The sequence below is a fragment of the Pygoscelis adeliae genome, unplaced genomic scaffold (genome assembly GCF_000699105.1).
Source record: "Pygoscelis adeliae isolate BGI_AS28 unplaced genomic scaffold, ASM69910v1 Scaffold223, whole genome shotgun sequence".
NCBI lineage: Eukaryota > Metazoa > Chordata > Aves > Sphenisciformes > Spheniscidae > Pygoscelis > Pygoscelis adeliae.
The window spans coordinates 2,783,000-2,797,417 of NW_008824543.1; the positions used below are offsets into that span (position 1 = coordinate 2,783,000).

Below are 14,418 nucleotides of genomic sequence, written 5' to 3' on the forward strand. Positions count from 1 at the left end.
ACGCCTGAGCTTTTTAGAAGTAGCTTTGTTAACTGCTTCTGAGCAAGTTCTTGGAGTCTCTCTAGAGATGGGAAACTGGCGTTACACCAATGTAAGCAATTAAATTAAGTGCAAGGCAATGATAAAAAAAGCCTGTAATTCTATTCTGGCTACACAAAGCAGCGGAGAACTCAGTACGTGCCGCTTTCCTGCGCTGCAGCATGCTCGTCTAGTGACTGCTGGGGCTTATGCCCGAGGATCTCTTAGCAGTAGTGTTGAAACTATTAGAGTGCAGCTGTTGAAATAGACTTTGTATGATGCTGTCTTGTTCTCACTTCTCCTCCCCAATTCTTGCATTTCTCCTAGCAGTTGGAAAGGGAAAAGGATGGGGTTACCAAAGGGATAGATTATTTTAAAAAAGGGAAAATAATTGTATTCTGAGAAAGGATAAATGCCAGCTTTTTTTTTGCCTTGTTGAGCAGGGCAGGAGACGTTAAATCACTGTTGATAACAACAGTCATGGAATATTCTAGCGGTGTTCCAGAAGGCTAGACCGTCACATAGGGCTGGGTGTTGCTCTGATATTATAGGAGTTACTGGTTGTTCTGCAGAGAACTAGTTTCATAGATGCCCACCATCTGTGATACACAGAAATGTAGTATCCCGGTGAAAATGTGGGCCTTCTCACTGGTAATGTTTGGGGGTTTTTTTTCTGCTTAGAAATGCAATAGCAGTATCTGCTTACTAGTTCTCTTCCATTGAAGAGAAAACTCTATCACTTTCTGCTTTCTCTAAGATCCTAAATTATTGAGAAGCAAACCGGTTGCTCATGCTGCCCAAAGCAGTAGTTGGGACACTGTCAGTCTCTCTGACATCCAGCCAAACTGGAGTAGTGCATACTAAAGCTAGGAATGGTAATTTACCTACAGATTAGGGAAAAGCATGTGGAAAACCCTGCAAGTCACTGCTTATCATTTGAAATGCCAGTGGCTTATGTGTTGGGTGTTATTCTGCACCTACGGTGTTACGGCATCTAGGATGTACTAAGCACTGCCTTATCTCCCATGGTTATCAGTTTATGCCTGAAGAATTGTCTAGGTAATCCTTTAACCTGAAGATGTCGCTTACTAAAAGTGCAGAAGTACTGAGGGGTTTTTGTTGTTGGGAAAACTTGCGGTGGTTTTGCTGTTACTGCAGTAGGTCTGCTGGGCCTTCGAACTGGCAGAAAACTTCCCTCCACCACGAGGGAACCAGAAAGTGATAGTCAGCAGCTGCACTACTAGCTCTTCCTTCCATATTCCTTCACTTACTGCGGAGTTTAGTAAAGTACCTTCCTCAGCTTCCTAGGATATGCACATCTCAAGTGAGGCTATCTGATTATTCAGCAGACCTCAGTAGTAACTAATCTTTAAATTCCAGTGGAAAGCAGCATAGTCCACCTCTGTCAAGTTGGCCAGAAGTGACAGCAGGATTTTCTACTGATAGAGGAGACATTGCGTATTTGGAATCTTTGCGACATTTGGGAAATTGTGGTCCAGATCCTGAACTGAGGTCTGTGTGTTCCTGAGTCTTCAATGTCTGAAATAATAGTCACGGACACTTGAGAGGTTTCCCCTCTTTCATAAGTTTTGTGAATAGGACATTTGTCCTTGGCAGCGAGAGGGGGAATGCTATGGAATGAGCTCTGAAAGATGTCACTTGACTTAAATTCTATAGTCAATGGGGAAACCACCACAACATATGGAAATAGGATGATGAAATAACCCCTTCACTTTGGAACTGCAGCTCTTTAGAATGAACCCGTACCAGTCCTGAAGTTTATCTGTTGCTTGGGTGGCTCCATAGTCTGATCTTCAACTTAGATGGAATTGTGGCTTGGAGATACTGCTGCTACATGCCCAAATAACTCAGAAAATCTAATAGATCCCAAGACTGCTTAAACAACCTGAGGACAGATGACCTCAGAAGGGGATGTTGTAAGTGAAAGCAACTTAGTTTGAAGGGCTGTTTAAGAGGGATGTCTACATATTGTTAAGACCACAGACTGTAGGAGTTCCTGCCTTGTAGCGCAGAGCAAGTTTGCTTGCTGCAAACCAGTTTCATGAGGTCAAGCTTGACTGCCTGGTACCATCTCCAGATTGCTGGCTGTAGTCTTAAACTTGAATAAAAAGTGCTTGGTCACTCAAAACTCCCAGGAATGCTGCCATGCTCTGAAGGTGCACCGTCACCTTTCAGGTGCAGCAGCTTCAAAATAAAGAACTCCTTTTGACAACATGGATCATATTGTTGGAGGTGCTTTGGGACATACCGGCATTTAGAGCTGAGGAAGCTTGCTTCAAACTGAACTTACTGTTGGCCCAGTAAGTCACTCTCTGCTCACATTTCACCTGCTGCATCCTGCGACTTCTAAGTTTCTTCCAGTTTCGATTCTCCAAAGACCTATGCTGATTGACTTAAACTAGCTTTTTATCTTAGGGCAGGAAACTTACAGCTTTTCTTGTTCTTTGAACTGCTACCCATCATTCACCACCACAGCCTCTGCCCCCCTGTTAGTTGTGTTTTTCCATGGAATATGAAACAGACTGAGAATGGATGGATTTTCTTCTACTTGACTTGGTTAACTAAAGGAAGATTAATCTTTCACTTAGCACTGTATACTGGGGTGTGTTACCTGTGTGTTTTATTGTTAAAGACTAGACAAAGTGCTTGTAACTTTCCTGACTTCCCCAAAAAATACTTATTCACTGCATTTTTAGTAGGAAACCCTTACAGCAGGTAATAGAGGTGGCAAAGGTACCATACTTATGATTAATTCTTTTCTGAGTTTCTGGTTGCTTTGTCCGCAAGACTGAGTGAAGTCCTGTGGTAATTACAAGTACTGACTTTTCTATTGCATTGTTCTCAAAGCTCAACTTTCTAGAATGATCAGGCTTCTTTAACGGCTTTCTTTGTTCTTCCTTCTGCCTTAAGTCATCCCTGTCTTGTAAGCTTCTGCTCCTGTCTCTGTAGCTTCCTTCTAGAATCCAGACTGGTGTTTTGTGATCTCCCTACCAATGATTTCCATTTGTAGTTTGTACTTAACTCTGTTTCACTAAACTGTCCTTGCAGCAGTTCTGACTCTGGGTGCTGTGTGTATGCTAGTGCTGTATGTAGTTCAGTTACATTCTTGGCCCTACATTAGTCTTGCATAGAAGTGTGTGTATACATACACACATATATACAACATGCACATATTTTTATGTAAAATATTATTTTTACTGGCTGTTGATGTTATTGAACAGTGTGACCTACTACCCATTTCTCCTAAGCAGAGACAAGTACTTCTGGTTAAATGCAAATGCACAAGTTCCTTCATTAAATTTACAAAGACTGTAGTCTTAAAGAAATCTCACTGCTTATTAAACATGTTGGGAGTCATTTGCAGCTCCTTTGTTTGACTTTTGTTATCTGATTTGAATCTTGAAGCTAGGCCTGAAGAATTCTTTCTTTAGTCCTCTGTTCTGTGGCTTGTTATGGCCAGTGACTTGTTAGCAGCTCTCAGTGAGGGTACTTCAACTGTGGTAAGCTAGAAGCTGCAGGATGCTGTTCTTAAGTTGCTTCAGCTTACTGTATCGTCACGTTTCTCCTAAGTGCATGTGGGGGTTGTTGGTTCTTCTCGCTTTTCTGCTATGAGCCTGTGCTGTTCCTGCTCTCCATACTTCGTAACAACAAAAAGCAGATGAGTGTCTCCTGTTCAGTGCCTGGCCTTGTTGCATTGCAGAAAAGGCTGTATAAAAGGCCAAAATTCTCCTTGGTTACCACAGAAATAGGAGAGGATTAATGGAATTCATCCCACCCAGTTTGTAGGCAGGCTTAAACAAAGCCTTAAACCGCTATTATTCCAGCCAATCTACAGCCCCTTTGTATATGCTGAGGTGGTTCTCGATCCACAGATCATAAAATCTGAGATGTTTGTGCCTTTCTGGCTTGCTTGAAACAAACATGGAGACCCCCAACATGTATGTAGGAGCCTTCTGTATTGAATCTGTCTTTAAATTTACAAAAAATCAGCAGCTTTTGACGTGAAATATTTGACTGTCTTGAAAACTATTTAAAATGTGAAGACTACATTAAAGGGCTCCATCATGCATAACGGTTACTTGGGAAGACAAACGTCATCACCCCGAATGTCTCCCCCTTCCTTCTTCCCCCAACTCTATATGCTGAGCGCGATGTCATATGGTGTGGTGGAATATCCCTTTGGCCAGTTGGGGTCAGCTGTCCTGGCTGTGCCCCTTCCCAGCTTCTTGCTGACAGGGCGTGAGAAGCTGAAAAGTCCTTGACTAGTACTTAGCAACAACTAAAACATCCCTGTGTTATCAACACTGTTTTCAGCACAAATCCAAAACATAGCCCCATACTAGCTACTATGAAGAAAATTAACTCTAGCCCAGCCAAAACCAGCACACCTTAAAACTTATGTAGTCATATAAAATAATTGAAATAGACCTTAGCTTAACATTTCACTACCGAACTAAAGGAAAAGGTTAGCTAGCCATCTGAATCCAGATCTTGTGGAAGTATTAAAACAGTGGTGACTTCTGTCAGCAGGTGTTGTTGCAAATGCAGAAAGCATTCTCCTCTTCAGTCCTTTTTGGTGGCCAGCTTTTCCAGTACACTTAGCTTTAACAAAACTTTCTTTGCTGTTTTCTGTGACCCTCTCCCCACACCCCAAGAAGTGGTTATCTTTTGATATAGATAGCTAGCTCTTGATTGGAGAGCATGAACCTAGCAGGTTTGGATGATACCTGTTTCTTTGATAGGAGTTCGGCTTTCCTCAAACTACACGTACTTCTTAACATAATGCTTCTAGCACATTTATTCAGTTTCAACTTTAAAACTACTTGGGGCTTTCTTATGCCAGCAAAGACTGAGTGCTTTCAGAATTGCAGTCTGGCAGTTAGGACTTAGGAGAAATGGACAGTCTGGTATGTTCACTATTTCTAGATAATGATTTGCCTAAAGTTAGGGTGACTCCTTAATTGAATTCAAGGTGCTGTTTATGTAACTTTAATTTTAAAGTCATTAAAAATTAAAGTTCTTTAACTTCTGTTGCTGTATCTGAATGACTAGTACTTCATGCTTCTACAGAAGAATGTGTGTGAATGTATACAGTGTATATATAGACTTCACTTTTACACTGCATTTGCACGTGTGGAAACAGTTTTAGCAAATTAGTGCAGAATTACCCCAAATGGGAATTAATCTCTTAAGAAAATAACTGAAGTACAAATGCTAAACAAGAAGACACTATGTGGTCAGCAAGCAATCTGCTTGCTTGATTCAAATAGATTAATTTCCTATTAATAAAAGAAGACAACCCACTAGATGAGATTATCTGAGAAGCAGACAGGGTCATTAATAACTCTCCTCCTCCTCTTCCCTCAGCCTCGAGTGGAATACAACATTTCTCTCTTTCAGCTTAAGAGTTGCTGGCAGCTATGTACAGCAGCGAACAGGAGGGGGTGAGAATGAACAAGGCATGATTCTGTTTAGGGCCAAGGGAACAGAGTGTGCAATGACTGTCTGTTCTTAAGTGCTTGTAGATCTGTGGGTGTAAGGAAAGCTGAAGTGGCTTAAGCAATATTTACTCTTGGTGATCTCAAGAGGAGGGCTTTGAAGTGTTGTGGCAATGGCAGCTCTGCTACGTTTGTGAGCCATACATGAGCCATTAGGGGGTCATCTAAAAGAGGTTTTCTTCCTCATGATTTTTCACTCAGCAGAAAGCTCATCTTTTAAATTTAATTATATATACAGATGCTTTCTTAGAAGTATTGTGTTTTTTCCATAGAGCTGCTTCTTTTCTAGGCTGATCCTATAGTTGCTTTAAGAGGACTATCTTAAATTACTAAGACCTTTGTGTATAGGTGTGTGCTTTGCTTGAGATACATCTCTGTGCATGGTGGATTCGGTCTGGCGTTAGACCTTGTGCTTGCTGGGTGTGTATATGTGGTGGGGAAAGCATGGCCTTGAAACTGAAGACCTGGATACTTCCCCGGCAACAGAGAAAATTAGTCTGTACTGTCTAGTATCCCTGTGCATAGGATTGGGACCTGATTTGCTCCTTAATTTCTGTAACATGTCTAAGGAACTGAAAAACAGGCTATGTTCCTGACCGTGTGACTTGGGTCATCTAAGTGGAAGAGTTTTTAACAAAAGTGATGTTGGTTCTTACTGACCAGGTACCATTAGGATGGGAACCAGTATTAGTGTTCTGCAGCCCAGTTTCCTCGAACTCTTGTGTACATGGCTTGCAGGTAGACAAGTAAACCTGCAGACTTGTCTCCCAGGGATCTACTTGTAGGTTTGGGAACATAAACTACGGGAGGGAAATATTTGATGCAGAAAGGGGTGATCCAGGACTTCTGTCATACTCAGTTGTGTATAGAGTATAAATGGTGTCTGAATGGTAAGTCAGCATGATACTTGGCTCAAGTTAATGAGTCATACTTAAGAGAAAGGCAAGTTTATGCAGCTGAGCTGATTTGGGAAGTCTAGATGGGATGATACTCTGCTATGTGGACTCATGAGTTTACATATCTCTGATCTGTGCTAACTTAAATCTGGAAAGGAGAGAACTAGTCTAATAGAACACTAAAAAAAACCCCACCGGTTCCTGTACCCTGTAAGTTAACCAGTATTTGACTTGACTTTTTTTTTAATTCTAACACATTTTATCGTTATTGGTCTAACTGAAAGAAAAAAAAACCACAATGCTCTGTCTGGCACAAAACCCCCCTGCATTCTAATCTACAAATTGAACTTCTCATTTGTCTGTCTTCCTGCTTTAGTGCCCACACGCTAGTGACACATGTAACATCCAAATTTTGACTGTAGACTCTTGCTGCAATATGGGAGATCCATCTGGAGTTTGGTGCTGAATTGGGATCATAGGCTAGAGTATTGTCTGAGGAAGAGGGATAGACTGGAGAGCAGATAAGTTTTTCATTCCAGAGTAAATATCTTAAAACATGGAACTAGAATAGCAAAGCTTAGCATGGTTTAGAAATGGCCATGGTACAACAGTGTTAGTCTTCCGTTTAAGCGGGTCCTTCATATGCTTTCTAACTCATTGTATTTTTTAAAAAGTATTCTTACTAGGCAAAAAAAGTTTCAAAGTGAGGCCCCATAGAAAGGCACCTTAAACTAGTCTTCTTGCAATTAGCTGTGTAAGTCTTAAATTTGACTTCCTCTTTTAGTTTGCCAGCTAGCATGGAAAAAGTCTGCTTCAGATAGTTGTTCAGCTTGATCTTCAGGTATGGCCTGTAGGCCGGAACAGAAATCACCATAGGTTTCTGGGGAAAATATGCAGGAAATAACATCTCTAGATCTAGCTGCAAATAAATATTTCAATGGGCTTACTTAAAACAGGCAGCAGAAAGAATTACTGATTAGGTGGGGCTGTGATGTTCTAGCTCTTCAACTGTAACATGCTATGAAACAGGAATTCAGCATTAATATGTAACTAGAGAATTTGCATTCTCTTGTCTTCCAGTGTTGAGCTTTGGACTCAATCCTTAACTGCTTGATATTTCACAATTGCTTTCTCTAGTATGGGGAAAACAGTTTTCTTCAACCTTCAGCTCAAAGCTTGCCATGTGTAATGGGATGTCCTTCTTGCAAGGTTGTCTGAAGTACACTTTTGTAAAGAGGTGTATACACTAATGTGGGATAGAAAGCAGTGGCAAGCTAGCCCTTTTTGGAATGCTTTTTGTGGTCCTCACCCGCTTTTGCAGGCAAGGTGTATTTACAACATTCTGAGATTAAGTGAAATCTAGTCACTAGAAAATTCTTTACAACACTCATACAGAAGCTTCCAGATAAGGTTCCAAATATGAACAGAAATTGTCTACTATAAAATTGGGGGGGAGCTTTCTAGAGGCTATAAAAAGTGCTGACTGAAGTCTCACTGAAGTGGAAGACTAGTGCTGGGTGAATGGTTTTGATACTTAAGCTCTGCCATCCACACCTGACAGGGTAACACTAACAGCTGCAGTTAATGTGCTCTGCCCCTTTGCTGTGTATTTTTGCCTTAGTACATGGGAGTTGAAAGGAATGTGTACCAATCTGGCATGTCTTTAAATACTGGCACTGTAAAAGTGAACTTACGTAAATGCAGACTGCTGTTTGGTATAGCATTAGAGCTCATCACTGGCATCTGCCAAAACAGATACACAGTAGGTACCATTACGGCCTTTTGTAGCTGTGTCTTAGAGCTCTGACTTGCCTGTGTGGAAGTTAACTACTTAGTCACTCTTCTCAGAAAATGAGGGCATGCGGCCTCAATCAGTGTCACTGCCAGACTCTGAAACTTCAGAATATTATCCTTACTGTCAGTACAAAGAACTAGGTCTTTTCACCCAATCTGCTGCTCGCAAAGCAAAGAATTTCATGTTGGTGCTTGTGTTTTGTGCAAAATCCCTTGTACTAAATGACTCATACTTTGGAGGCTTTCATTCTGAAAAACGCAGTCCTCCCTTCTAGCTTGTACGGGGAAGAGTCTCCAGTAGATATAGCAGGTTAAAGCAACTGAAAATTTCAGTCTAAATGTAGACTCGTGCTTGAAAGATGTGGTCCTGCTCCTCACCTGCTATCTGCACAGTAGCTGTTTCAGGGAACTGATCTTGATGAGAACAACTTAAAAAGGCAAGTCTGTCCATCCTGGCAGATGTCTCTATTTAGCTTGTAGCAGCTGGGAAGCTTGCTGCTCCATTTTAGGGGAAACTGAAGAAATCACTCTCTTCCTTTCCACCCAATAGTTGCAGTGAGTGCAAAACCTCTGTAGAAACTAAATCTCTACTGGCAGTTAGCTGTTTCCTGGCGGCGTTAAGCATTTGCAACCTGTTTCTGCTTCCAGCCCTGAAGGAGTTGAAATGCTTTACTCAATTGCCATCTGATGCTTTGCCATCCTTTGAATTTCTCTGCCAACAAACACTTCAGAGATTGCCCCGGCACTTATAAATGTTACACATCAATGAGAAGCAGCAAGTGGTCACAGCTTTCAATGTCTCATTTTTCTACATGCTGCTGTAGTTATTTCTAATACAAAGCTCCCCTGGAGGAAGTGCTGTACTTCAGTGCCCTTCTTTTTTTTGTTGTTTTTAAGGGGATTGCTCTTGACTGAGCAACTTCAGAATCATTTAAGGAGTCTGTGTTTTGGAAGGTGTTGGATGTTTACCTTCTGAAGATCAGGTGTCTGTTCAATCTGAGAAGCCCTCGGTGCATACACAAAAAGCATCTAAGAATGCTGATTCTACCATCCCAGGAAACTACCCTTACAAGTTGCAGGCCAGCTAAAGAACTTGCAGGCAAAGTCTGCATATGACATTGCAGAAGGTGGGTTAAATGTTCTTGAAACAAAATTTTCAAAGCTACTGTCAGTCACCCCTGAGTTAACGTTCCTTATTGATGCAACATCCATGACCTGACTTGAAACTCTTCATAGATCTTGATAGCACTAGACTGTTTATTGTTAATCCCATTGTCACTGTGACCATATTTTCCTACAAGATACCTGTTGGAATTGACCTCCCATTTCTCACCAGTTTTGTACAGAACAAGGTGTAACAGTGGAAGTTTTGACATTACTTGAAATTATTTTCTTTGCAGGCTGCGTGCTTGTGCTTTCTTTCTATCTTGGTGCTCGCGAACTATGTAGGAAGGAAGGCTTAGCTAAGTACCTTACTGCATCTCTTTTCCTTAAAATGGCTTTCTGTCACTATGGCAGGAAATCCTATAAGTGTCAGGGGTGTAACTTGCTCAGTGTTTCTGTTCAGTTTTCTTTTGTGATCCAGCTCATACATAAGAGAAACTTGAAGATTAGTTTCAAAGCAACTTCTTGATGTATAAGAAGTTCTCAAATATTGGGGAGTGAAGAAGGAGGACATAGGCCAGGGTAGAGATGACAGATAGCATGACTTGTGAAGACATGTCAGCAATGGAAAAATGGTAAGAGGAACCTAGGTTACATAATCCTGTAGCTAAAGCTGTGAGCAGCAATGTCCATTCAGGCTTTGTTCCCATTAACTTAGGCACATACTTTCTTACCCTTTAATTAGTCAGTCGGAAGGGAAAGTCTTGATAAATATGTGATTCTGTGTTTTGATGGCTTATTTGGTGTGCTAACTTCACTAGATTTCCTTTGGGCTTTTGGTGTAAGCAGTACACAAATCAGTACTGCTGGAGATGGAATTTCATAGGAATTATAACTTTAAATTGCTCAGAACCCAAACATTGCAGAAAAGTTTTAAATTCTACTTAATAAACAAAACTCTCAAACATGCCAAAATGTGTTCTTTGAACCCGTAGCTCCTTTCTAAACAGATTGAAAGCTTCAAGAAAACCCAACCCACTCTTTTCAGGATTGTCTCATTGTTACACTAGGCTTGACAAATCTGTCTGAATTTAAATCCAGGCAGTGCTAATCTTAGTCCCTGCAGCTTTAATTGCAGTGTGTCTGCTTCTGTCATCTCTGTGGTTGGGCATGTTCCTTTAGTGCTGTAGAAGTGATATTGCAGCTTAGGTCCATGTGACATCTGAAGTCTTCCAGCAGGATGGAGCATCTCTGCAATGTGCCTTCTAACCTGGACATCGCACTCCACTATCAAACAAGCTGATCTGGAGTAGCTCATGTGACGGGACTATTCTGACTTCAGACCAAAAGCCTGTCCTAGGGCTTCAAGTTTTCTGTAGTAACACAGAGCCTGGTAGTAGCCTTAGGATAGAAAAGACTGAAAGCTTTAGAAACAGTGTGTTACATCTGGTTCTACAGAAGCAACCCTTGAGTCCTGTTGTGAACTTAGGTTAGGCTCTAGATGCAGCTTGACCTGAATTAAGCACTTTCTGATACTTCCTTCAGGGTTACAACAGATTGCTTTTTCAGGGGTAAAGGTTGGGAGGAGCTGAATTTGGCTTGTTGAGCAACTATAAGCTCCAGAGCTGTTGCAAGCTGTGGAAGGTCAGTGTGATGAGGATGAGGGGGCAGGGTTGGGAGAAGAGTGAGTGTAAGGCTGTCCCCAACTGGCAGCAGTAAGCTTTTGATTGAGCTCAACCATCATATGGAACTGCACCCTTAAACTAAGTGACTTTGACACAGCCAAGGACAAGACATGGACATAGAGATCAGCGGCTCTTCAGATGACTTCTGTTTGAAACTAGGCAATGTTTGAGGTGTTCTTTCTTGTAGATCTTCTGAACTTTCTTTATCTAAGAGTTGTTGATGTGAAAGGGACAGTTGCTACAAGCCGATAGTAAAAAAAAAAATGGTTCTATTTAAAATAGTGTTTACTGGAATATCCTGCATTGCCTGGGAAAGCTACTTGTGATCTAAACTTATCTTCTGTCCTAGGCAGAAGGAGCGAAAAATAACTATACGTTATGATCTTTGTCCTAAAATACATGTTACGCAGGGATGTGGCATATCGAATCTATTGCAGATTAATTGAAGCTCAGCCTGTGTATTGTACCCACATGACAAAACTTGTAGCTGGGAGTTGTCGGGTGTTCTCTCTGGGCAGTCTTAGTTGGTATCTCTTGGCTTTATGCTTTTATCAGGGTGATGGTAGCTGGAAAAAATCTCCACGTTGGAGTGTCTTCTGTGTGAATGTTGTCTCTTCATGGTTCTTACCGTGAGGGTCTGTCTCTCTGGTGTTTCATGTCTGAGGCATCTCTGTGTTTCTTCAGTGTCTCTCTTGTCTGTCTCTCCTCAGTGGACTTTCCAAAACTGTTCTACTTCTATCCTGAAATTAACTTCATACTGACTTTTTTCAAATATTGACTTTTGTGGATATTTAAAGTAGCTCCCTAAGGATCTGCTTTTGCACAGTGGTCACTCTATAAACTATCAGGTTTGTATAACAAACTATGCTAGCTCCACTTTCATCCCAGAATATATACTGAATGCAAAATACAGAATTGTAAACAGATGTTACATTCAAATGACAGTCATGCTTGTGGTAATACTGAAAGGTTAAATAACAAACCCCTTTAGGAAAGGTAGGGTTGCTGCAGGGTGAAAAAAGCTTGCAGTACTTGCAACTGGGGGAAGACCACACACAGTTGTGAATCTTAAATCTACTGGAAAGGAAGGCAGCTACAGGAACTGTATATGGGTGCTTGGTTCTCCCAGTCTCTCCAGTCTCAGAGTGGATCTAAAAGCTTCCAAGCCACTAGAAATTGCACACTAAGAGGCAAAACACCTTAATTGTGGTCAGAAAAATGACTGTCAAACATGGTGTTATCTCTGTTCCGCAGTGTTTCCTCTTGCTAGGGAGAACACATTGGTGTGTTAGGTTATTTTTTCTTTTCTCAGAATTATGAGAATCAGTTGGCAGTGAATAACTCCTGTGGTGAGTCGAGTCAACCTGTTCTCCTGTTACAGAAAGGAGAATCATGATTAAGCAACATGGGTGTTGCAGTTGGGCTATAAAAAGTTCTGACCATGGAAGAGATTCTACTTGTGCATTGGCACCTTCAATGCAAATCTCCAGGCTTTTTTGAAGGGAGATGGGGGGGCAGGTATAGGCCTCCTTAAGTTTCATCAGTATTGCTCATCTATAATTGCTTTTTAAGTTTTACCTGAGGGGTATGTTTCTGAGGAGGATTCTGAGCAACTTCTGTCTACTAAAGGCTGATCTAATTCCCCTGAGCTAGATCAAGGAAATGACAGACTAGACTGTTACATCCTTTAGTCAGTTGATCTTATGGCTTGTTTTTTCTTCAAGGAAAAGCTTAACTTTTTTCTTTCCAGCACCTCTAACTTCCTGGAGGGGGGTGCTAGGGAGCAGAAAATTTAGTTTATGCACCACATCCCTTGTCCTCTGCTATCTGCTCCATAATTAAAGCTGTTTCCATGGTGACTTCAGTGTGTTTTGTTGGTTTTTTCTGGGGGCTTTTATTCTTCCTTAGTGGCAATAACTGTCATGTAGGTTAGTTTCACTGCTAGTCTTCAGTGACCTCTGTCACTTTGTATTTGTGGTGTTGACTGTTGTCTCCTTTTACCAGATGACATGGGCAATTGCAGACTGTTGGCAAAACATGTTATCCAAGTGTAATCTAAAGCTGTATTTGGTGACTAGGATTCCTGTGCAAGGTAAACTGCTTCAAGTGGTTAAATAGATTGCCTCGTGCTCCCTTTACTTTCAGAAAAGTCAGCTGCTTTTAAGTTCTCCTGATGGCAGTGGGCAACCTGACCACCTAGGCTGAGCCTCTTTTTTCTTTTTTTTATAAGACTTTGTAAACTTAATTGGGGGAGATGATGCTGCAGCATTTGTGCTAACTGGCCAACTTCATATAGAGTACAAATTTTTGGAATAGAGCACAAATAAGCATCTAGGTCAGAGAGGAAAACCAGAACTTATCTTCACTCTCAGGAAGTAGTGGGTTTCTTCAGAGAGAGCGAGCTCCAAAAGGAGCTATCAAATGTCTGCATTTCTATAACACTCCAGCTTGTCTGCATCTCTGTGCCTCATCTGAAACAAGAGTAAGCTTTGCAATAGCGTTCTATTGTAACGTTGCTGAGTTTATAACTCTGAGGTGCATTGTTTAACTTCATCTTTCTAAAATAAAAAGGGTTTAAACTGATACTATAAAAAGCGCTGACTGACTTTTATTCACTGAACTGCCCATACAGCTTTTCTGTTATGCACTACAATCTGCAAGCCTCAACTGCACCAATGCACAGTTCCCATTTTGAGCAGCCACTCCCCTTCCTGCGGTAGACAACTACACCAGAAAATTGATCCAAGTTTTCTTATCTCTGTATAGTCTGTTGCATTCTCATCATGCTATCTAGTTGTAAGACCTCAAATGGGTAAAACAATCTCAAAACATTTGTGTTGCATGTAACTTCTAACGTAATAGTGATAGCTTGTGTTCTCTTGCTTCAGGGGTTGTGTTTCTGTGCAAGAAGTGCTTAGCTTGTGGGGTGCCATTCCTCACGGTGCTAGTCCTACATTTCTGGCATGACAGAGAGCTCACTCTGTTCTCAGGTTTTTACATGATGATCAGGTAGCTGCTCCTTCAGACTGTTCTTGTTTAGCAGACAGAGCGAGCTCTGGCTACAAGAACTGAATTTTACAAACTGCAGGGCAAGAAGGCTGCACTTGGGTGGCCTTTTCTTTGGATTCTCTTCTTCACTAAAACCCTAGTGGCTAGCAGAGATGGTAGCCCTGCAGTGTTAGCTGTGATAGAGGGGTGCCTAACTGAAGAGTCTGTCTGTGGTCCTGTCTGGTGTAGCTTGCAGCATCATCTGCCTCTTAACCTTAGCTTGGGTTACAAACAATCTCAATCTGCACCATCAGCTAAAAAGTAGAGGTCCTAAGCTGATAATGGGATGTTTGGTAATGGGTGCCACTGGAGCATGGTTGTACTAGTGGCACTTTCCAGCCAACCTCAGGCTGA

General features: G+C 41.4%; 1 protein-coding gene across 1 annotated transcript in view; it reads right to left on the reverse strand.

The window, feature by feature from the left end:
• Positions 1 to 14,418, reverse strand: part of MCF2L2 (MCF.2 cell line derived transforming sequence-like 2) — a 164,847-nt gene that overhangs the window by 72,251 nt on the left and 78,178 nt on the right. The window lies entirely within an intron of this gene.